This window comes from Mustela nivalis (genome assembly GCF_964662115.1).
Source record: "Mustela nivalis genome assembly, chromosome: 4".
NCBI lineage: Eukaryota > Metazoa > Chordata > Mammalia > Carnivora > Mustelidae > Mustela > Mustela nivalis.
The window spans coordinates 58,417,750-58,442,137 of NC_139023.1; the positions used below are offsets into that span (position 1 = coordinate 58,417,750).

A 24,388-nucleotide genomic window follows, 5' to 3' on the forward strand; every position below is an offset into this window, starting at 1 on the left:
CCTCCACCCACTCCTTCCCCATCTTTTTCTTATCAGTGAACAGTACCATAATTCACCCACTTGACTAAGCCAACATTCTAGGTTGGTTCTCTCTTTATGGTACTGACCCCCCAGATTTTCTCAGCTCTCCAGAATATATTCTATGTTCTCTCCATCTCCACCATGAGCTACATAGTCTGATGACCACCTTTTCCTTTCTAGACCTCTGTAATACCTTCAACAAGATGTCCTGTTCTTGTCTTAGTCTGGAGTTTTTCTCTCCAAAGAGCAGACTAAGTGAACTTTAAAAAACCTTACATCATGATGCTTCCTTGTTTAATAACCACTGATGGTCTCAATTCCTCCTAGAACAAAATCTTGCCTCTTTCCCTGGACTATAAGGTACTGAATAATCTGGTTTCTTCCTTCCTCACATTCATCTCTGGTCAACCTCTCATCATCCTACAATGCCAGCTGCACTTGTTCATGCCAGCCATACTGGTGTTCCTTCTCTTCCATGAGAACCCCAAGTTGATTTACACTGTAGAGTTTTTGTTCTTTCTTTTGATTCTTGCATGAGCAGGCCACTCGAATCAGATTAAGTGTTCTAATATCTAATCTGGCTCTCAGATTAAATGTCACTTCCTTGGAAAGGACTTCTTTGACTTTCTCCCAACATTCTTTCAGGCCACCTTATCTTAATCTTCTATGTTATACCAATCTTTATCAGTTATTATTCTTGTTTATTTGCTTGTCTACCTATTGCCTGTATTCTTCAGTAGAAAGAAGAATCTTTCCCATCATCTTTATTTCTATACTCTCAATGCCCCAAACATTGGCTGGCACATAGTAAATGTTTAATAAATATTTTTTTTGATTGAAGGAATTGAAGAAGTCAGGGCTGTTGCTTTCCAACTTTGAATAAACTTTATCAATTCTTTGCTCCATGGTTATAGACTATGACCAGGTAAGAGCCCATGTGTATAAATCTTTTGGCCTGATAAAAGAGCAAGGCTGGGAGGGCCAAGTGCTGATTCTCTAAGTAACTTATTGAATCCAGTGATTGTTCTCTTACAAACCTTGTCTTTCAGAGGCTCTTAGGTGGTGAATATTCCATGAGGCCCACTTCAGGCTCAGTGTTTCCCAATCTGCTCTCTTACAACCATGCATAACCCTGTGATGTGAAATATCACCACTTTATGATACAGGTAAGAAAATGAGGCCAGAGAGATGAGTTAACTTGGTCAAAGCTATCTGTCCATGGAGAGCCAGAGCTGCCATCCAAACTCAGGGCTCTTTGGCTGCTGAGTCATCATCTTCCCTCTCCGTATCTCTGGAAGCCAGGGCAAGACTTGAGAGCAGGGCTTTTTCAAGATTTAAGAAAGAAATATGCAGGTGAATGGAGCAGTCATGACATATCTGAGAGGTTGATGTTCAGATTCTTGGTGAGTGGAGGACAAGTCTGAGACAACTCTCTGTTCAAATGTTGTTTTCTTTTAAAAAGTGCAATTTCACTATGAGGTTTGGAAGGGCCTTCCTCAGAAAGAGAGCCCAATTACAGGGGCGCCACATTCAAAATTCAGGAATGCCTGATTTGTGCTTTTTTAAACAGTAAAAAGGGCTCTGAAACATATTAAATTTTTATGAGGTGTGTTGCTGACTAAAATTTTTTTGAGCAAATAATCATACAAAAAGAGTAGACCACATACTTAAAATTAAAACCTCCAAATAAGAAAAATATTTATTAAATAAACTTACACCAAGCCACAGTGGCCTTTTGCATGGGCTTTCTCCTTGAAATATTAGGCCATTTCAATTCTTGGAATAATCTTAATCAATAGATCGATGGGTCATTATTTGAGAATGTTTTGGTCTGTGAGGTATGACCTGTCATACAGAGAATCCTGGGCTAAGAGCGAGAAGGCCTGATGAGTTAGTCTCATCACTAACTGTGTGGTTTTAGGAAGTCACAAGGCTCTTGGGATACAGTGTCACCACCTTTAAAACAGAGATAGTGGTATATCCCCTCATTGCCTCTTAAGGTGATTGTGAAAATCAAAGGACTAGTGGTTGTGAAAGCACTTTGAGGTGTAATAGGAGCATGAAACATTTATGATATTAACAATACTAGTTATTCCACCAATGTTAACAAGTAGACTTATTTGCAATGGCCAAGAGAAAGAGACTTTCATCCTAGAACTCTTTTCTTTTGTCCTTTCCGTGTACCTCATTCCTGAGAAATTTTTATTTTAAAAATTTATTTATGAGAGAGAGAGAGAAAGAGCAAGCAGGGGGAGGGGCAGAAGGAGAGAGAGAATCCTGAAGCAGACTCCCGGCTGAATGCCCCAGGGGGTGTTGAAGCAGACACGGGGCTCTATCCCAGGATCCTGAGATCATGGCTTGAGCTGAAATCAAGAATTCACCACTTAACTGACTGAGCCACCCAGGTGCCCTTTTCACCATCCCTGAGAACTTTAAGTCTTTCACCCTGGAATAATCATATTTGTAATTTTGCTACACATATTATGTAATCCCTTGGGCCTACCTATTCACGAGATTTAAAAAAAATTCTTCTTACCTTCAGTTCCTTTCTCTTCCAGGCCATCCTGTTATCTTCATGTCAGTCACCAGAGCAAAAATATTCCATGACACTCCACTGACCATCAAGAACAATTCTCTGACTATAGGAACATCCAATTTGGCTTAGCTTTCCATTCAGTCTAACTTGGCTTCAGCTAGATGAACATCTTCTTTATCTGCTGAATAGTCATTATATTTCCCCACTTTCTATTCTTTGCATTTGCTGCCCCTCCTCCTGGCAATGCTCTTCCCTCTCCCAAATGTCTGGCTCAGGATGCAAAACACCCTGAGGCTGCGCCTTTGATATACAGGAATACCCCCTCATCCACAGGGGATGTGTTCCAGGACTTCCTGTGGATGCCTGATACTATGGATAGTACTGAACCCTGTACATACCATGTTTTTTCCTATACATACATAGCTATGATAAAGTTTAATTTATAAGCAGGCACAGTAGCAGATTAATAACAAAAATAAAATACAGCATTTGTAACAAAATACTATAATAAAAGTTGTGTGAATGTGGTCTTTCTCTCCCTCTCAAGATATCTTATTGTCCTATACTCACCCTTCTTCTGGTGATGAGGTGAGACGATGAAAGGTCACAGGATGAGATGAGGGAGGTGAATGATGTAGGCATTGTGATGTAGCGTTAAGCTACTATTGACCTTCTGCCCATTTTGTCTGGAGGAGGATCATTTGCCTTTGGGTCACAGTTGGCCATTAGTTAACAAACTATAGAAAGTGATACTAAGGATAAGCAGGGGACCACTGCAGTTCTTTCAGTTCTTTCATACTCTTGTCACCTCTGACCTGATGCATTTTCTCAGTTGGAGCTCATTTATCTAGTCCATTGAGAGGCTGGGCAATCAGACTCTTCCTCAATATTTTCCCAAATTTATCATTTATGGTGGTGCCTTTCAAGCATTTGACACAACTCACAGTAAGAAACATATTTTACACGGAGGCCCAACATACACACACAAGCATGTGTGTGCATGCAAAATAAACATTTCAAAAAACAATAATTATCCTTGTCTACGTAAATGCCCTCTCATGTTTTATTCTATTCTGGTCTCTCATTTAAAAAATCTAGTTACTGGGGCACCTGGATGGTTTAGTCAGTTTAAGTGTCTGCCTTGGGCCCAGGTCATGATCTCAAGGTCCTGGGATTGAGCCCCATGTTGGAGTTGGGGAGATGGGGAGGTGCATAGCTGCTCAGCAGGGAACTTGCTTTTCCATCTCCCTTTGGGCTCCTTCTCTCTCTCTCTCTCTCTCTCTCTCGCAAATAAGTAAATAAAATCTTTAAAAAATGTTAAAAAAATAAAAAATCTAGTTGCAACTTAATATGTTGATTTCACATTCTGCTAATAAATCCCAGCCTGTAGTTTGAAGAATACTGGTTTATAGATATTAATGTTATGTACAGAATCCTTTGGGGACTGGCTTTTGCTATTTGAGCTAAACTTTCAGAACTAAAACAAAGTTTTGATACTGCACTTTTAAGCCTTGGCATCAGGAAAGACCATTTTCTATGTTATAAATTAATTAAAAAAATTGTTTAGGATCTTTGTTCACCATTGATCACCTCTGTGCTATTAGATGCCACTTATTCAGAAAAGTCTCAGTTACATTGCCAGAATTTCATCTTGTCACATACTCATCATTGGTGTTGGAATTTGATGAGGTTCAGCAAATAACATATTTCTTCTCTGAGCAAACTGTAAACAGACTGAGAAATGGAAGCAAAAATCAGGAAAGATATCTGCATACCATCTTCATTTCTCATAGAGTGGTTGAGAACACAGCTGGGTGTGCCAGTCAAATGAGCTTGCTAACGTGACTGCTCTGAATGAAATTTACTCTCTTAGGCATGGGCAGCACAGGCAACCCCCAGCCTTGACTGTTCCCCCCACCAGGTTCTTGCACCAGTAAAATCTGATATATATGTGTGTGTAGATATATATATCAGATTTATATATATTATATTATATATAATTACATACTTATTATATATAATATATAATACTTATATGTTATATATAAATATATATTTAAATATTTATTTATTTATTTGACAGACAGCAAGAGAGGGAACACAAGCAGAGGGAGTGGCAGAGGGAGAAGCAGATGTCCCACAGGGCAGGGAGCCCTATGTGGAGCTCCATCCCAGGACCCTGGTATCATGACCTGAGCTGAAGGCAGCCACTTAATGGCAGAACCACCCAGGCACCCCCAAAATCCATGATTTTTTATTGTCCGAATTAACCAACCCAAGAGTTCTTCTACCACTGGGCTTCCTTTGTGTGAGATGATAAAAATATTTTTCAATTAAGCAAGTAGAATTGAGGTTTTCTGTTACTTGTAGCCCAAAATATCATAATAGGACATATTTACTTAAGTCTGAGAAGCCAGCATGGGCAACTTTTGGGTATTACTTATGTTTTCTTGAATGGGAAATAAAGGGACATTTTTTCTTGATTAACCCAGTATAATGTATGCCTGCCTTTATGAGTTCTGAGTGATTTACTCACTGCCTTATTTAAAAATATATATATTTATAATTAGGGGCCACAGTGGAGAGAAGGTAATCTCCCTTGATCTTTGGACAAGAATTCCCCTAAAACCACTATGAGGATAATTGTCTTAGAAAATACCTTCTACTGAAGGGCATCTTGGCTCTTTCCATAGTTTGGCTATTGTGAACACTGCTGCTATGAACACTGGGATACATATAGCCCTTCTTTTCATTATATCTGTATCTTTGGGGTAAATACCCAGTAGTACAATTGCTGGTTCATAGAGAAATTAGTCAAGCAGAGAACCAATTATCAAATGGTTTCACTTACTGTGGAACATAAGGAAAAACACAGAGGACATTAGGAAAAGGAAAGGAAAGGTGAATTAGGGGAAATCAGAGGGGGAGATGAACCATGAGAGACTGTGGACTCCGAGAAAAAAAACTGAGGGTTTTAGAGGTGGGGGGGTGGGGTGATGAGTGAACCTGGTTGTGGGTATTAAGGAGGGCACGTATTGCATGGAGCACTAGGTGTTGTACATAAATAATGATTCTTGGAACACTACATCAAAAACTAATGATGTATTTAATGGTGACTAACATAACACAATAAAAAAAAAAAAGAAAATACCTTCTTTTGACTCTCACCGCCTATATTAGAGTTTCACAACTTCCTTTTCTCTTCATGGACAAATTTCAAAAGAGTTTTCTTCTTTTGCTTTCTTCATCTGTTTATCTCTTTTACTTTTCAACTCATTTATCAAGTGAGTATCATCAGTAGTTTTCTGATTTTGAGGCTCTTTCAAAGTCTCATGTTGTTTAACTTCTCCCTGCCTTTAGGTACAATTATCAGTCCCTTCATTGTCATCTCTGGTTTCTGCTCCACCATGCCAACCTGCTCTTCCATTTACCTCTTGGGATTCCTTCTCATATTCTTTTATGGTTCCTTGTTTCCTGCTGGATGTTAATTGTTGGTGATCCCTTGTCCTTTCTTATCCCATTTAATCCATTCTTCCTTGGTAATCACCTCTAATTCCTGAAATTCTATAGGCTGATGACACTTAAGTCTATATCTATGATCAAGATCTCAATAAATTTTTATTAAATCAAGAGAATAAATGAAATAATCTCTTCTAAGTCAAGAATCACACATTAAGGGGCCTGGATTTTCACTTTGATGTCTCATAGGAACTTAAACACAACATGTCTCAACATTTTTTCCTTTCCATCTCCTGCTCTTATGCCCATACTCCCTGGCTTATTCAGTTAATTTGTATACAGCTAGGATTTATCCTGAACTCTTCCCCCCACCTTTCATTTACTCCTTTACCACCCTCTGTCAAACTTTAGCTCTTAAATATCAACCAAGTTTTCTCCCTCTTACCAGATCAGTTGCCACTCTCCTACTTCAGAGTCTTATCATCTCTTGCCTTGAATATATCAATGACTTCTCAACTGAGCTCCAAGCCTCCAATACTGTCCCTTTGATTTTCCTACAGTCAAGGTGTTAATTTGCACATAGTATTATGTCAATATAGTATAAGTTCTTATTTTATATTATTTATTTTATTTTTATTTTTTTAAAGATTTTTTAAAAATTTATTTATTTGTTAGAGAGAGAGAGAGTGCACAGACAGAGTGGTAGGCAGAGGCAGAGGGAGAAGCAGGCTCCCTGCCGAGCAAGGAGCCTGATGTGGGACTCCATCTCATGATGCTGGGATCATGACCTGAGCCAAAGGCAGTCACCCAACCAACTGAGCCACCCAGGCTTCCCAATATAGTATAAGTTCTATAAGTTCTATACATAGAATAAAAGTACTCTTAATATGAATCTAGAAAATTTCTTTTTAGGTCTATTCATAGGAAGTTAAAATGTTTTTACTGTATAAAGAATCTTCTTTTTTTATAATCTTCTTTATTATATCTTATCATATATATATATATATATATATGGAAAACTATTTTAAAATACATATTTGTAGGGGCACCTGGATGGCTCAGTGGGTTAAAGCCTCTGCCTTCATCTCAGGTCAAGATCTCAGCACCCTGGGGTTGAGCCCCACATCGGGCTCTCTGCTTGGCAGGGAGCCTGCTTCCTCCTCTCTCTCTCTGGCTACCTCTCTGCCTACTTGTGATCTCTGTCAGATAAATAAATAAAAATATAAACTCAACACACACAAAACAGACAACCATATAAAAAAATGGGCAGAAGATATGAACAGACACTTCTCCAATGAAGACATACAAATGGCTATCAAACACATGAAAAAATACTCATCATGACTAGCCATCAGGGAGATTCAAATTAAAACCACATTGAGATACCACCTTACACCATTTATAATGGCCAAAATTAACAAGACAGGAAACAACATGTGTTGGAGAGGATGTGGAGAAAGGGCAACCGTCTTACACTGTTGGTGGGAATGCAAGTTGGTGCAGCCTCTTTGGAAAACAGTGTGGGGATTCCTCAAGAAATTAAAAATAGAGCTTCCCTATCCCTGCAATTGCACTACTGGGTATTTACCCCAAAGATACATATGTAGTGAAAAGCAGGGCCATCTGTACCCCAATGTTTATAGCAACAATGGCCACAGTTGCCAAACTGTGGAAAGAACCAAGATGCCCTTCAACAGATGAATGGATAAGGAAGATGTGGTCCATATACACTATGGAGTATTATGCCTCCATCAGAAAGGATGAATACCCAACTTTTGTAGCAACATGGACAGGACTGGAAGAGATTATGCTGAGTGAAATAAGTCAAGCAGAGAGAGTCAATTATCATATGGTTTCACTTATTTGTGGAGCATAACAAATAGCATGGAGGACAAGGGGAGATGGAGAGGAGAAGGGAGTTGAGGGAAATTGGAAGGGGAGGTGAACCATGAGAGACTATGGACTCTGAAAAACAATCTGAGGGTTTTGAAGGGGTGAGGGGTGGGAGGTTGGGGGAACCAGGTGGGGGGTATTGGAGAGGGCACGGATTACATGGAGCACTGGGTGTGGTGCAAAAATAATGAATACTGTTACACTGAAAATAAATTTAAAAAAAAATAAAAAAAAAATTGGGGCACCTGGGTGGCTCAGTGGGTTAAAGCCTCTGTATTTGGCTCAGGTCATGATCCCAGGGTCCTGGGATCAAGCCCCACACCGGGCTATCTGCTCAGCAGGGAGCCTGCTTCCCTTCCTCTCTCTCTGCCTGCCTCTCTGCCTACTTGTGATCTCTCTCTCTGTCAAATAAATAAATAAAATCTTAAAAAAAATTTAAAAAAATTTTTAAAAAATACATATTTGTAGCCACATTACTGAACTATCTTATTAGCTCAAAAGTTTTTCATTCATTTTTTACAATTTTTATTTTTGAAAGAACATCTTTTTGAAGTGTAGTTGATGTACAATGTTTTATTAATTCAGATGTATTGCATAGTGATTTGTCAATTTTATACATTACTCAGTGCTCACCTGGTAAATAGTCTCCATCTGCCACCACACAACATTATTACAATATTATTAACTATATTCCCTATGCTATACTTTCTATCTTCATGACTTAATTATAACTGAAAGTTTATAACTTTAAAAATAATATATTTATTTATTTATTTTAAAGAGAAAATGAGAGAGAGAGAGAGCGCAAGGGGAGGTGGGGGTAGAGAGAGAGGGAGAGAAAATTTCTAGCAGACCCCCCCCCCCCCCCCCCCCACTGAGCATGAAGTCCAATTCAGGGCTCATCCTCAGGACGTGAGCTGAAATCAAGAGTCAGATGCTTGATGAACTGAGCCACCCAACTGTGCCGGAAGTTTATACCTTTTAATTCCGTTTGCCTATTTTGCCCATTCCTGACCCCATTCAATATTTTTTGTGTATGTTTTCTAAGTGTATAACGATATACTTTCCAAATAAATAAAGCTTTTCACTTATAAGACACTTATAAAGCATACAAGACCTGTCTAAGTCTTTTTTCTTTATTTTGTCTTACTGTATTATCCAGAAATTATGCAAGTGTGGTGACCAGAGAGCAAGCTGACAGGGTCCTTGCAGTTGTAGGGCCAGGACAGAGACCAGCCCTACCCATCATGGTTCAGCTCTAAAACACTGCCATAACCTCAGCTTGCAGAAGCAAGCAAACCACATAGTAGGGAGAGGGCCTAGAAAAGGAGATTTGCTCTTAAGCTAATTGCTTTGCCACAATGTAGTGTAATAGGGCGAAAACTTATTTACAGGTAGTTTGTTATGTTGATTGTTCTATTTAATTGTAATTGCAATGATTAAGGTGACTCTCCTGTGATTGTATTGTGCTTGAATCATATAAAAGAGCTGTAAACCAATAAGCAGCATTGGCTGCCACCTTTGACCTACCTTCAGGATCCAATCCTTTGTGTCTCTTTTCTTTCTCATTCCACCCCAAAACTCAGGTTTCTCAGTTCAGTAAAGGCTGGTTCTTTGGAATACAAGAATAGTAAGTAATGTACAGGGCACCTTGTTTTTTTTTGTCTTATCTTTGACTTTCATACAAATTTATCTCATATGCTACACTTAAGGATCCTTCTGTCAATTAATTTCAAGATCAATATCCTTTGTCATGTTAAAAAATAGTCTTCAATTTTACTAAAATTCAAAATAAACAAGAACAGATTTTGAATTTTTTACAGCTTAAAAATTTGTTAAAATGAATACAGACTTGTATTCTGTAATTCATTGATGTGATAAGTTATATTAATAACATCCTATTAGGAATAATGTGTGGATCTCAATAATATTATGGCAGTGAGTCTGAGGAACTAGGGATACCTGAGTCCTATCTCAAGTTCCTGTTACTCCTCCTAATGAAGTTCCTGAAGAGGAAATATGCACAAGGAATAACTACAAATAAGATCATATTCTAATTTAAAGAACTCTAGAAAGCAAGGCTGGGCCACATTAGAACACCAATGTTTCTTAAGCTAGGTAGGATTCAGACAAAAGTAGGCAAAGACAACTATTTCTTCTATTTCAGTATACCTAAACCCAACCCAAGTCTCAGATCTTTACACTCTGGTTCTTTGAAAAAAAAATTAAATAAAATAGAGAGGATGGGTAGTCTTGGAGAAAATCCCAAGTTAGCTCACAACATCAGCTACATGAATAGAAGAAAGGAATAAGATAGAAGTCAAATATGAAAGATTCCCTAATATTAAGACAGCTTTACTTTCAGTGACTCAGTTGGTTATGAATCTGCCATGGGCTCAGGTCATGATCCCAGGCTCCTGGTATTGAGTCCCACATCAGGCTCCCTGCTCTGGGAGGGAGCCTGCTTCTCCAGCTGCCTGCCACTCCCCCTGCTTGTGCTTACTCTCTCTCTCTGTCAAATAAATAAATAAAAATCTTAAAAAAAAAAGAAAAAGACTGACTTACTTTCTAGAATAAACCCATTAACAAATCCTTTGGTTCTCCCAAAATACATCCACGGTCTGATATAGTCTTACCACCTCCACTTCTATTCCATGGTCCTGACCACCATGAACTGCTGGATTATAAAAACAGCCTCCAAAGTTTTCAGAGTTTGCTTGTCCCAAAAATACATTCTCCGTGTTTGAGAGTGATTCTTTTAAATTAAAACATAAGCAGAATATACCACTTTTCTCTTTAAAACTCTCTCATGGCTCCTATCTCACTTGCAGCAAAACCCAGAAGTCCTTCCAGTGGTTTATAAGTCCCTGCCTAAGCTGGCCCCTGCTGCCATTACTTCTCTGACTTCTCCTCCTACTGTTTTCTCCTGGAACTCCACAGCCAAATCAAGTCTCTTGATGTGCCTCAAATCCTTCAGGCACACTTTACCACCAATCATTCTTGTCCCATCCTTGGGGAGTTTCCTCACATGAATGTGCTGATCAGTACTTGAGATACTAAGGGTGGACCTTTTGAAGATCCCCAGACTTTTCTCTCTGAATGGCTCTGTCCTGTCGCTGGTATACTTTCCTAAAAAGTCTAGCTTCCTTGGTCTCCCCAGACTCTCAGTTCCATCTTCTCAAATCAGGAAATATGCTGGGCTTGGCCTGTGCTGCTCCTCCCTACACTCCAACCCGGAAAATTTCTCTAGGCAGCATGCTTGCTTTGTTTGTTTCTTGCCCCTGCCTATCATTCACTTGATATCTGATGACTTGGAAACAATTGTTTTATATGTTTGATCCAGATTTAACAGTTGTTTTAAATGGAAGGGTAAATTTTGTTACCGTTATTCGATCTTGGCATGAAACAGAACCTCTTAGCTCTGCTTAATTCCCTTTCCTACCTTAGTCTTCCTTCATGGCACTTAGTAACATCTGACACAGTCTTTATGTTATTTATTTATTTATTCATTGTCTGTTTTTCTCCCCATTAGGATAATGCTACAAGAGATCTTTCACTGATGTATCTTTGAGCTTGAGGAGCTAGCACATTGTAAGTACTCAACAGTTATTTATTAAACAAATGAATGCAAAAAGTGGCAGCATCAGGAAGAATTTTGCAGGACCATCAGGCTGTGGTTCTACTTCTACAAGAAATCCTCAATGTCAGCAGGGCCCCTGTGGGCTGGACACTCTATTAGTTGCTAGAGTTTATCACCTCCTCAGTCAACACCCCTCTTTGTGGAACACTTTCTCATTCCTCTTGCCCTTTACCTTAAAGGGCTTTGTTTACACAACACTCCTTAACTGGATCACAAGACTGAGAAGCATGGGTGGAGGGTTTTAAGTTTTTAAAATATAATCATTTTACAACCAAGCATGTATATGTTTCTTCTCTACCCAAGCACTAAGCAGCTGCTACTTAATCCTCATCTCTTTCTTTTTATAAAACATGAATGTTAAAGGTCTTTTTAGCTCATAAGGGTGGAAGTTCAGGTGGGAATGAATCCAAGGGAAACTTTGGACTCCCTCAGCAAGGGTGGGTCAGCTAAAAAACAGCGCCTTTTCCCACAGACTTCCCCTTGTCACAGCTCCGTGCAAGGATTTCCCATCTGTCAGCCGGTCTGTTCAGCAGTTACTCACTTTAGGAACCTAAGTTAAGTGTGCGCATGTGTAAACATGTGTGTGTGTTCCCTGGAATGTATGGAAGTCTGGGAGACATTTTTCTCGATTTTAATTTCTATCTGGGTTTCATTTGGTCTGAGGGCTTTTGCATAGAGTCTTTTTCCTCTCATGTCTTACTGGCTCCTTGCCAATGTTTAGGTCTCAGTTCAAATAGTTTTTATTTTTTTTTAAGAGAGAACTATTCTTCCTAAACCAATTGATGAAGGTTTCTTTAGTTAACATTATCCATTTAATCTCTTCATTGAAATTACAGCATTTTGTACTCATCCAGTTATTTTAAAAATTACTTTACTTGATCATAGCTAGTTTCTTTCTCTGATGTAACATCTGCAGGGAGAAGAACTTTGCTGGTCTTGTTCACTTCCTTTTACCCTGTGCCTTACATAGTACCTGACACATAGTAGGTATTTAGAAAATAAGTATTGAGTGAATGAATGAATGAATTCATTAGGAGAACAAGGGAAAAGAATACTAATGAGAGTGCAGAATTTACATGGAATTTCATATTTATATAGGGCTAGGGTGGGAGCTGGAGGGGTAAAAAGGAGATTTAGGGCCATATTAAGAGGGCATTGTATACCCTGCCATGATAACAATTGGACTTTATCCTGAAGGTGATGTGGATCTATGGAAGGGCTTAAGCAAGGGAAGACAAGGTCATGTTTATATTTTTAAATGATCAATCTAGTTCTGGGGTGGTGAAAGGTTAGAATAAAACATGCTGTAAATTGGCCAATTTGGTTACTACTGGAATAATCTGGAGGAGAGATGATAAAATCCCTAAGTAAGGAATATTTGCAAGACTTGAGGTCTGACCAAAAAAAAAAAAAAAAAATTGATTGAAAGTGGGAAATAAGGAAACTGGAATGTAAAGGAACAGAAACAGAACAGCCAGAAATGAAAGTGGGCCAAACAGAGCAAAGAAACATTGATATAAAATGAATCTGGATTGGACCTCAGTGAAAATGATGGAAAAACAAAACAAAACAAACAAACAAACAACAACAACAACAAAAACCTTTGAAGATCCTTTCCCCCATAAAAACAATAAGAACAGGGGCACCCTGGGTGGCTCAGTGGGTTAAGCCGCTGCCTTTGCTCAGGTCATGATCTCGGGGTCCTGGGATCGAGTCCCATGTCGGGCTCTCTGCTCAGCAGGGAGCCTGCTTCTCTCTCTCTCTCTGCCTGCCTCTCTGTCTACTTGTGATCTCTCTGTCAAATAAATAAATAAATAAATCTTTAAAAAACAAAAAAACAAAAAAGCAATAAGAACATCAGCAAAATTGCCAGAATTAACTCTCTCAAAATTGTGGAGATTAACCAAAGGCTCAAAGCAATCTGTGGAGCATCATTTATTCAAGGAAAAAATAGCTAAATCTTCATATGAAAAGTTGGTATGAACAGTGGAGTTTTAATTCTCCCCATTCTCATCACTTTATTTCAAGCTCTATGGTAACCTTGAACCAACAGCCTGTAATCCAGTGAAAACTAGCAGTCTGCCATCCACTAGAGGGAGCAGAGCAGGATTGGAACTCTTTGAAAGCCCTATTTGCAGAGAATTGTTATTATTTGATCCGCCATATGGATTTCTGGAAGAGCCCATTTTCAGTACTGTTCTTATTTAACTGATTCAGAGCTCACCTAGTGTGAAAAATCTTTCCCTTGGGGGTGCCTGTTGAATACCATGAAGGACAATTGCTTAAGATTATGGCTGCTCAAGATAGTGGATAACAATTGGGCCAAATAATAGGCTACCCAAAATTCTTAAAAGGAAAAGCTCAAAGATGATAGTTCCATTCATAGCCTTGAAGAGCTTTAACATATTCTTGAGAATCTAGAAACCTATGTATATGCTTTGGCCTCTGTGAATGCTCAGAAAAGACCTGAGAATGCTTTCAGTTCTCATTTGTGACTGACTTTGAGGCTCTTCTCAAGAACTAAAGGCTAAAGCAGAACTGTTAAAGACCTTAAATTCCTAATTGAGTGTTGATGGAATGGTCAGTATGCACACAGAACACTTTTACAAAGACTGTAAGACTTACTGACTCCAGGAATTTAAGGAAATCTCTGCTTATTATTAGTTGACTACTAAGCTAACAAAGCAGAGATAACAGTATTGACACATAACAAAGAATGCAGAACTTACTGAATTATTTCAGTAAAGTCACTAAACCATCAAGAACAATAACAATAAACAGCAGCAACAACAAACCCTGGTTGGAGAGTGGGGAAAAAATTTTATTTCCAGAATTACCATATAGTTTTAAATGTTCAGCTTTGGCAAAAATTTATGAGATATGCAAAGAAAGAAGGAAGTATGACCTTTACACAGGAATAAACAAAGTCACTAGAAAGTGACGAAGTGTAGATGTTAGACTTACAAGACAAAGGCTTTAAATCAACCATTTTAAATGTGTTCAAAGAGCTAAGGAAAGCATGCCTAAAGAACTAAAAGACAGTGTAATAATGATGTCTCACTCAATGCATAATATCAATAAAGAGATAAAAATTATAAAAAAGAACCAGATAGAAATTCTGGAGTTGAAAAATGTAATAACTGAAATGAAGAATTCACTGTAGGCTACCAACATGTGAGTAGGCAAGCAGAAAAAAAAATCTAGCAAGCCTGAATGTAAGTAATTGAAATTATTTTGTCTGAGGAAAAGAAAGAAAAACAGAATGAAGAAAAATGAACAGAGCTCGAGAGACCTGTGGGACATCATCAAGAATACCAACATACATAATAATAGGAATCTGCAACGGTGGGGGTGTGTGGGGGACATTTTCTAGAGAGCTAGAAAATGTATTTGAAGAAATAATGGTTGAAAACTTCCAATATAATGAACAACTATGTGTAACAAGCTTACTGAACTCCAAAGAGGCTAAATTTGAAGAGATACATACCTTTATACATTACCATCAAAGAGATTCTTTTTTTTTTATATAATTTTTATTTTTTATAAACATATATTTTATCCCCAGGGGTACAGGTCTGTGAATCACCAGGTTTACATACTTCACAGCACTCACCAAAGCACATACCCTGCCCAATGTCCATAATCCCACCCCCTTCTCCCAAACCCCCTCCCCCCAGCAACCCTCAGTTTGTTTTGTGAGATTAAGAGTCACTTATGGTTTGTCTCCCTCCCAATCCCATCTTGTTTCATTTATTCTTCTCCTACCCACTTAAGCCTCCATGTTGCATCACCACTTCCTCATATCAGGGAGATCATATGATAGTTGTCTTTCTCGGCTTGACTTATTTCGCTAAGCATGATACGCTCTAGTTCCATCCATGTTGTCGCAAATGGCAAGATTTCATTTCTTTTGATGGCTGCATAGTATTCCATTGTGTATATATACCACATCTTCTTGATCCATTCATCTGTTGATGGACATCTAGGTTCTTTCCATAGTTTGGCTATTGTGGACATTGCTGCTATAAACATTCGGGTACACGTGCCCCTTTGGATCACTACGTTTGTATCTTTAGGGTAAATACCCAATAGTGCAATTGCTGGGTCATAGGGCAGTTCTATTTTCAACATTTTGAGGAACCTCCATGCTGTTTTCCAGAGTGGCTGCACCAGCTTGCATTCCCACCAACAGTGTAGGAGGGTCCCCTTTCTCCACATCCTCGCCAGCATCTGTCATTTCCTGACTTGTTGATTTTAGCCATTCTGACTGGTGTGAGGTGATACAGCATTGTGGTTTTGATTTGTATTTCCCTGATGCTGAGTGATATGGAGCACTTTTTCATGTGTCTGTTGGCCATCTGGATATCTTCTTTGCAGAAATGTCTGTTCATGTCCTCTGCCCATTTCTTGATTGGATTATTTGTTCTTTGGGTGTTGAGTTTGCTAAGTTCTTTATAGATTCTGGACACTAGTCCTTTATCTGATATGTCGTTTGCAAATATCTTCTCCCATTCTGTCAGTTGTCTTTTGATTTTGTTAACTGTTTCCTTTGCTGTGCAAAAGCTTTTGATCTTGATGAAATCCCAATAGTTCATTTTTGCCCTTGCTTCCCTTGCCTTTGGCGTTGTTCCTAGGAAGATGTTGCTGCGGCTGAGGTCGAAGAGGTTGCTGCCTGTGTTCTCCTCAAGGATTTTGATGGATTCCTTTCGCACATTGAGGTCCTTCATCCATTTTGAGTCTATTTTTGTGTGTGGTGTAAGGAAATGGTCCAATTTCATTTTTCTGCATGTGGCTGTCCAATTTTCCCAGCACCATTTATTGAAGAGGCTGTCTTTTTTCCATTGGACATTCTTTCCTGCTTTGTCAAAGATTAGTTGACCATAGAGTTGAGGGTCTATTTCTGGGCTCTCTATTCTGTTCCATTGATCTATGGGTCTGTTTTTGTGTCAGTACCATGCTGTCTTGATGATGACAGCTTTGTAATAGAGCTTGAAGTCCGGAATTGTGATGCCACCAACGTTGGCTTTCTTTTTCAATATCCCTTTGGCTATTCTTGGTCTTTTCTGGTTCCATATAAATTTTAGCATTATTTGTTCCATTTCTTTGAAAAAGATGGATGGTACTTTGATAGGAATTGCATTAAATGTGTAGATTGCTTTAGGTAGCATAGACATTTTCACAATATTTATTCTTCCAATCCAGGAGCATGGAACATTTTTCCATTTCTTTGTGTCTTCCTCAATTTCTTTCATGAGTACTTTATAGTTTTCTGAGTATAGATACTGTGTCTCTTTGGTTAGGTTTATTCCTAGGTATCTTATGGTTTTGGGTGCAATTGTAAATGGGATTGACTCCTTAATTTCCATTTCTTCTGTCTTGCTGTTGGTGTAGAGAAATGCAACTGATTTCTGTGCATTGATTTTATATCCTGACACGTTACTGAATTCCTGTATAAGTTCTAGAAGTTTTGGAGTGGAGTCTTTTGGGTTTTCCACATATAGTATCATATCATCTGCGAAGAGTGATAATTTGACTTCTTCTTTGCCAATTTGGATGCCTTTAATTTCCTTTTGTTGTCTGATTGCTGAGGCTAGGACCTCTAGTACTATGTTGAATAGCAGTGGTGATAATGGACATCCCTGCCATGTTCCTGACCTTAGCGGAAAAGCTTTCAGTTTTTCTCCATTGAGAATGATATTTGCGGTGGGTTTTTCATAGATGGCTTTGATGATATTGAGGTATGTGCCCTCTATCCCTACACTTTGAAGAGTTTTGATCAGGAAGGGATGCTGTACTTTGTCAAATGCTTTTTCAGCATCTATTGAGAGTATCATATGGTTCTTGTTCTTTCTTTTATTGATGTGTTGTATCACATTGACTGATTTGCGGATGTTGAACCAACCTTGCAGCCCTGGAATAAATCCCACTTGGTCGTGGTGAATAATCTTTTTAATGTACTGTTGAATCCTATTGGCTAGTATTTTGTTGAGTATTTTCGCATCTGTGTTCATCAAGGATATTGGTCTATAGCTCTCTTTTTTGGTGGGATCCTTGCCTGGTTTTGGGATCAAGGTGATGCTGGCCTCATAAAATGAGTTTGGAAGTTTTCCTTCCATTTCTATTTTTTGGAATAGTTTCAGGAGAATAGGAATTAGTTCTTCTTTAAATGTTTGGTAGAATTCCCCCGGGAAGCCGTCTGGCCCTGGGCTTTTGTTTGTTTGGAGATTTTTAATGACTGTTTCAATCTCCTTACTGGTTATGGGTCTGTTCAGGCTTTCTATATCTTCCTGGTTCAGTTGTGGTAGTTCATATGTTTCTAGGAATGCATCCATTTCTTCCAGATTGTCAAATTTATTGCCGTAGAGTTGCTCATAGTATGTTCTTATAATAGTTTGTATTTCTTTGGTGTTAGTTGTGATCTCTCCTCTTTCATTCATGATTTTATTTATTTGGGTCCTTTCTCTTTTCTTTTTGATAAGTCGGGCCAGGGGTTTATCAATTTTATTAATTCTTTCAAAGAACCAGCTCCTACTTTCGTTGATTTTTTCTATTGTTTTTTTGGTTTCTATTTCATTGATTTCTGCTCTGATCTTTATGATTTCTCTTCTCCTGCTGGGCTTAGGGTTTCTTTCTTGTTCTTTCTCCAGCTCCTTTAGGTGTAGGGTTAGGTTGTGTACCTGAGACCTTTCTTGTTTCTTGAGAAAGGCTTGTACCGCTATATATTTTCCTCTCAGGACTGTCTTTGTTGTGTCCCACAGATTTTTGAACCATTGTATTTTCATTATCATTTGTTTCCATGATTTTTTTCAATTCTTCTTTAATTTCCCGGTTGACCCATTCATTCTTTAGAAGGATGCTGTTTAGTCTCCATGTATTTGGGTTCTTTTCAAACTTCCTTTTGTGGTTGAGTTCTAGCTTTAGAGCATTGTGGTCTGAAAATATGCAGGGAATGATCCCAATCTTTTGATACCGGTTGAGTCCTGATTTAGGACCGAGGATATGATCTATTCTGGAGAATGTTCCATGTGCACTAGAGAAGAATGTGTATTCTGTTGCTTTGGGATGAAATGTTCTGAATATATCTGTGATGTCCATCTGGTCCAGTGTGTCGTTTAAGGCCTTTATTTCCTTGCTGATCTTTTGCTTGGATGATCTGTCCATTTCAGTGAGGGGAGTGTTAAAGTCCCCTACTATTATTGTATTATTGTTGATGTGTTTCTTTGATTTTGTTATTAATTGGTTTATATAGTTGGCTGCTCCCACGTTGGGGCCATAGATATTTAAAATTGTTAAATCTTCTTGTTGGACAGACCCTTTGAGTATGATATAGTGTCCTTCCTCATCTCTTATTATAGTCTTTGGCTTAAAATCTAATTGATCTGATATAAGGATTGCCACTCCTGCTTTCTTCTGATGTCCATTAGCATGGTAAATTCTTTTCCACCCCCTCACTTTAAATCTGGAGGTGTCTTCGGGCTTAAAATGAGTTTCTTGGAGGCAACATATAGATGGGTTTTGTTTTTTTATCCATTCTGATACCCTGTGTCTTTTGACAGGGGCATTAAGCCCATTAACATTCAGGGTAACTATTGAGAGATATGAATTTAGGGCCATTGTATTGCCTGTAAGGTGACTGTTACTGTATATGGTCTCTGTTCCTTTCTGATCTACCACTTGTAGGCTCTCTCTTTGCTTAGAGGACCCCTTTCAAGATTTCCTGTAGAGCTGGTTTGGTGTTTGCAAATTCTTTCAGTTGTTGTTTGTCCTGGAAGCTTTTAATCTCTCCTTCTATTTTCAATGATAGCCTAGCTGGATATAGTATTCTGGGCTGCATGTTTTTCTCGTTTAGTGCTCTGAAAATATCATGCCAGCTCTTTCTGGCCTGCCAGGTCTCTGTGGATAAGTCAGCTGCCAATCTAATATTTTTACCATTGTATGTTATAGACTTCTTTTCCCGGGCTGCTTTCAGGATTTTCTCTTTGTCACTGAGACTTGTAAATTTTACTATTAGGTGACGGGGTGTGGGCCTATTCTTATTGATTTTGAGGGGCGTTCTCTGAACCTCCTGAATTTTGATGCTCGTTCCCTTTGCCATATTAGGGAAATTCTCCCCAATAATTCTCTCTAGTATACCTTCTGCTCCTCTGTCTCTTTCTTCTTCTTCTGGAATCCCAATTATTCTAATGTTGTTTCGTCTTATGGTGTCACTTATCTCTCGAATTCTCCCCTCGTGGTCCAGTAGCTGTTTGTCCGTCTTTTGCTCAGCTTCTTTATTCTCTGTCATTTGGTCTTCTATATCACTAATTCTTTCTTCTGCCTCATTTATCCTAGCAGTGAGAGCCTCCATTTTTGATTGCACCTCATTAATAGCTTTTTTGATTTCAACTTGGTTAGATTTTAGTTCTTTTATTTCTCCAGAAAGGGCTTTTATATCTCTCGAGAGGGTTTCTCTAATATCTTCCATGCCTTTTTCGAGCCCGGCTAGAACCTTGAGAATTGTCATTCTGAACTCTAGATCTGACATATTACCAATGTCTGTATTGATTAGGTCCCTAGCCTTCGGTACTGCCTCTTGTTCTTTTTTTTGTGTTGAATTTTTCCGTCTTGTCATTTTGTCCAGATAAGAGTGTATGAAGGGTCAAGTAAAATACTAAAAGGGTGGCAACAACCCCAGGAAAATATGCTTTAACCAAATTAGAAGAGATCCAAAATCGTGAGGGGGGAGAAAGGGGATAAAAAGAGGTTCAAAAAGGAAGAAAGAAAAAAAAAGAAAAAAGAAAAGAAAAGATTTTATAAAAAGAAAACAAATAAGAAAAATATGAAAAAGAAAATATATATATATTAGATAAACTAGTAAAAAATCGTTTAAAAAGAAAAAGGTAACAGTTAAAAAAAAAAAAAATTTACCCGAAGGCGAAAAAAAAAAAAAAAAATGAAAAAGAAAAAAATTAAATTAACTGCAAGACTTAAAAAAAAAAAAAAAAAATCACAGGGAAAAAGCCATGAGTTCCGTGCTTGGCTTTCTCCTCCTCCGGAATTCTGCTGCTCTCCTTGGTATTGAAACCGCACTCCTTGGTAGGTGAACTTGGTCTCTGCTGGATTTCTTGTTGATCTTCTGAGGGAGGGGCCTGTTGTAGTGATTCTCAAGTGTCTTTGCCCCAGGCGGAATTGCTCCGCCCTTACCCGGGGCCAGGGTGAGTAATCAGCTCGGGTTTGCTTTCAGGAGCTTTTGTTCCCTGAGCGCTTTCCGTAGAGTTCCGGAGGACGGGAATACAAATGGTGGCCTCCTGGTCTCCGGTCAGGAGGAGCTGAGAACCTGGGGCCCTACTCCTCAGTGCGCCCTCAGAGAACAGCGCCAGTTACTCCCGTCTGCCTGACCTCTGGCCGCGCTCCGAGCTCACCGAGCCTGCGACCGGTTCAAGGTCACCCCGAGCTGTGAGCTTACTGTCGGCTCTGTCTCTGTAGCCGACTTTCCCGTTCCAATACCCGCAAGCTCTGCGACACTCAGACACCCCCGATCCTTCTGTGACCCTGCGGGACCTGAGGCCACGCTGACCCCGCGGGTTTAGCCTCTGGAGCGATGTCCCTCAGCGGAACAGACTTTTAAAAGTCCTGATTTTGTGCGCGGTTGCTCCGCCGCTTGCCGGGAGCCGGCCCCTCCCCCCAGGGTCTGTCTTCTCGTCGCTTTGGATTCACTTCTCTGCTGGTCCTACCTTTCAGAAAGTGGTTGTTTTTCTGTTTCCAGAATTGCTCTTCTTCTTCTCTTCGATCTGCCGATGGATTTTCAGGTGTTTGCAATCTTTAGATAAGCTATCTAGCTGGTCTCTGGCTAGCTGAAGTAGTCTCAGCCTGCTACTTCTCCGCCATCTTGACTCTTTTTTTTTTTTTTAAAGATTTTATTTATTTATTTGACAGAGAGAGATCACAAGTAGGCCGAGAGGCAGGCAGAGAGAGAGAGAGGAGGAAGCAGGTTCCCTGCTGAGCAGAGAGCCTGATGCGGGACTCGATCCCAGGACCCTGAGATCATGACCTGAGCCGAAGGCAGCGGCTTAACCCACTGAGCCACCCAGGCGCCCCACCATCAAAGAGATTCTTAAAAGCAGCAAGAGAGCAGTGATCACTCATGTACTAAGGACCCTTAATAAGTCATGTACTAAGGACCCTTAATTAAGATTAACTGTTGATTTTCCATCAGAAATCATGGAGTCCAGAAGGCAGTGGAATACCATATTCAAGGTGCTGAAAGAAAGTAATATCAACCAAGAATTCTTTATTTCACACAGCTATACTTCAAAAGGTGAAATTTAAACATTCCAAGATAAACACAAAACTTGAGAAAAATTTTTACTAGCCTTTATAAATACTAAAAGGATCAATCAGGCTAAAATAAATGAAAGGACACCTGAGAGTAACTTGAATCTGCACAAGAAAACAGAAAATCAGTAAGGTAACTACATAGGTAAATAGAAAATAGTATAAATGTATTTTTTGTTTGTAACTTTTTCCCCTCTTGCCTGACTTAAAAGAAAGCTGCATATAGCAATAATTACAAATTTGTATTGGTGGACATACAATGTAAGAAGATATAATTTGTATGAAATAACAACACAAAGGAGCAGAGTTTCATTCACTATTGAAATTAAGTTGGTATTAATCTGTGCTATGTTGGTATAAATTAAAATATATATTGTAATTCCCTGACAACCACTAAGAAAATGGATGAAAAAAATAGTGAAAGAAACAAGAAAATTAAAAATAACTCTTTAATACAAATAAATGTTGTGATTTAAGGGTAGAAAAAGAAAAAAAATCAAACATACAGAAAACAAATAGCAAAATAGCAGACACAAATCCTACCTCATAAGTAATTACACTAAATACAAATGTATTAAACACTCCAATTAAAAGGCAGAGATGAGCAGAATAGATTTTTAAAAATCATCCAACCATATGCTGTCTATAAAAGACACATTTACAAACTATAGAAAGACCTCAGATGTCCATCGACAGATGAATGGATAAAGAAGATGTAGTGTATATATACAATGGAATATTACTTAGTCATTAAAAAAGATGAAATCATACCATTTGTAGTGATGTGGATGGAACTGTAGGGTATTATCTAAGTGAAATAACTCAGTCAGAGAAAAGCAATTATCATATGGTTTTACTCATATGTGGAATTTAAGAAACAAAACAGGACCATAGGAGAAGAGAGGGGAAAATAAAATAAGACAAAAATCAGAGAGGGAGACAAACAATAAGAGACTCTTAACTATAGAGAACAAACTGAGGGTTGCTGGAGAGTAGTGGGTGAGGGAGTGGGGTAACTGGGTGATGAGTATTAAGGAGGGCACATGATGTAATGAGCACGGGGTATTATATGCAATTGATGAATAACTGAACTCTACATCTGAAACTAGTGATATACTCTATGTTAATTAATTGAATTTAAATAAAATAAAATAAAAAGAGACACATTTAAATTCAACAAACAGGTTGAAAGTAAAATAATTGAGAAATTCATATCGTGCAAATAGTAATCAAAAGTGAGCTGAGTGGCTCTACTAGTGCTGGATAAAATAACTAAAGTAAAGCAAAAACACAAAAAACTGTTACAGGAGACAAACGAAGGTATTTTATATTGGTGAAATGATCAACTTACCAAAAAGATACAACTATAAACACATAATTAAAGTAAACCTAACTTTAGAGCTCCACACAAGCCTCACTTTGGATAATAAATGGAACAGCTAGGAAGCAGATAACAAGGAAATGGAAGGTTTCACCAACACTAAGTCAACTAGACCTAAAAAATATCTACAGAACGTTTTACCCAACAACAGAATAAAAATAAAATTCAAGTATGGAATTGGGTAGAAGAAGTATAAAGAGTATAAAGAGGTAGGATTGGGAATAATAAGAGAATGCAGACTACAAACCAGGGTGAGCTTAATTAAGGGCATATGAAAAAGACAAAGTGGATTTACATGTTGTGTCCCAAACCTTAGAGACACTCAGCTGAGATTTCTGACATGAATTTTTTTCATCATTACCTAACTCCTACTCAGTCACTCAAAGTCATGATCTCTATTTCCCCTTCACAGGTAAACCTTAGGTTTAATACATTGTACTGTCATCTCTGGACTTGCCAAGAGATGAGCTGGCCAAAGTGCTGAGACTTTGGAAGATGGATGAAAAAATTGTTGAGAGATAGCAGAGATGAAAGAAGGTGATAGGCCATAGCAGAGATATATGAGACTATATGACACTTGACAGTCCAGGAATAGTGCCTTGGCAGAAATGCGGCTTCTATTTAAACATAGTTTCTTGCACTTCAACACAGGAGTACAACACTGTCCATTACTGTAGGTTTCTGGTGCAATGATTAAATGCTCTACTTTGGCTGGAGCACCAATGGAGCTAATCCTGCCACTTAATGTGTGTAATACTGCATAGCTCAACCAGTTTAAACCTTAGCATCTTTATTTGCAAGGTGGTAATGACAATAGTATTTTTCTCGTAGGGCCATTATGAGACTCAAATGAAATAACGTTAAGTCTTTAGCTCAGTGCTATCTGAGTCCTGAACTTGGTAGATTAAGTATTTTTCAAAGGGTCCAAATCTCATTAGCCTGGAGTCCACAATGCTGTCCAGGGAAATATCACTCTTTGAATTTAGGTAATTTATTTTCTGGAAAGTTATTGCACCAGATCAAGCTATATTAAAAAAGAAATCCCAACAGCTCCCCACAGCCTTACTCTCCTCTGGTAATGTAGTCCATGGAGTTAAGGCATGAGATGGTTAAGCAGGAAATACCCTGACCTGCTCCACTTAGG

The 24,388-nt window shown here is 38.6% G+C and overlaps 1 long non-coding RNA gene across 1 annotated transcript in view; it reads left to right on the forward strand.

The window, feature by feature from the left end:
- Window positions 1-24,388, forward strand: part of LOC309863026 — a 98,040-nt gene that overhangs the window by 66,253 nt on the left and 7,399 nt on the right. The window contains exons 9-11 of the long non-coding RNA XR_014310856.1: window positions 1,071-1,187; window positions 11,442-11,500; window positions 21,745-21,798. This is a non-coding gene — a long non-coding RNA (uncharacterized lncRNA). The remainder of the gene's footprint in view (window positions 1-1,070; window positions 1,188-11,441; window positions 11,501-21,744; window positions 21,799-24,388) is intronic.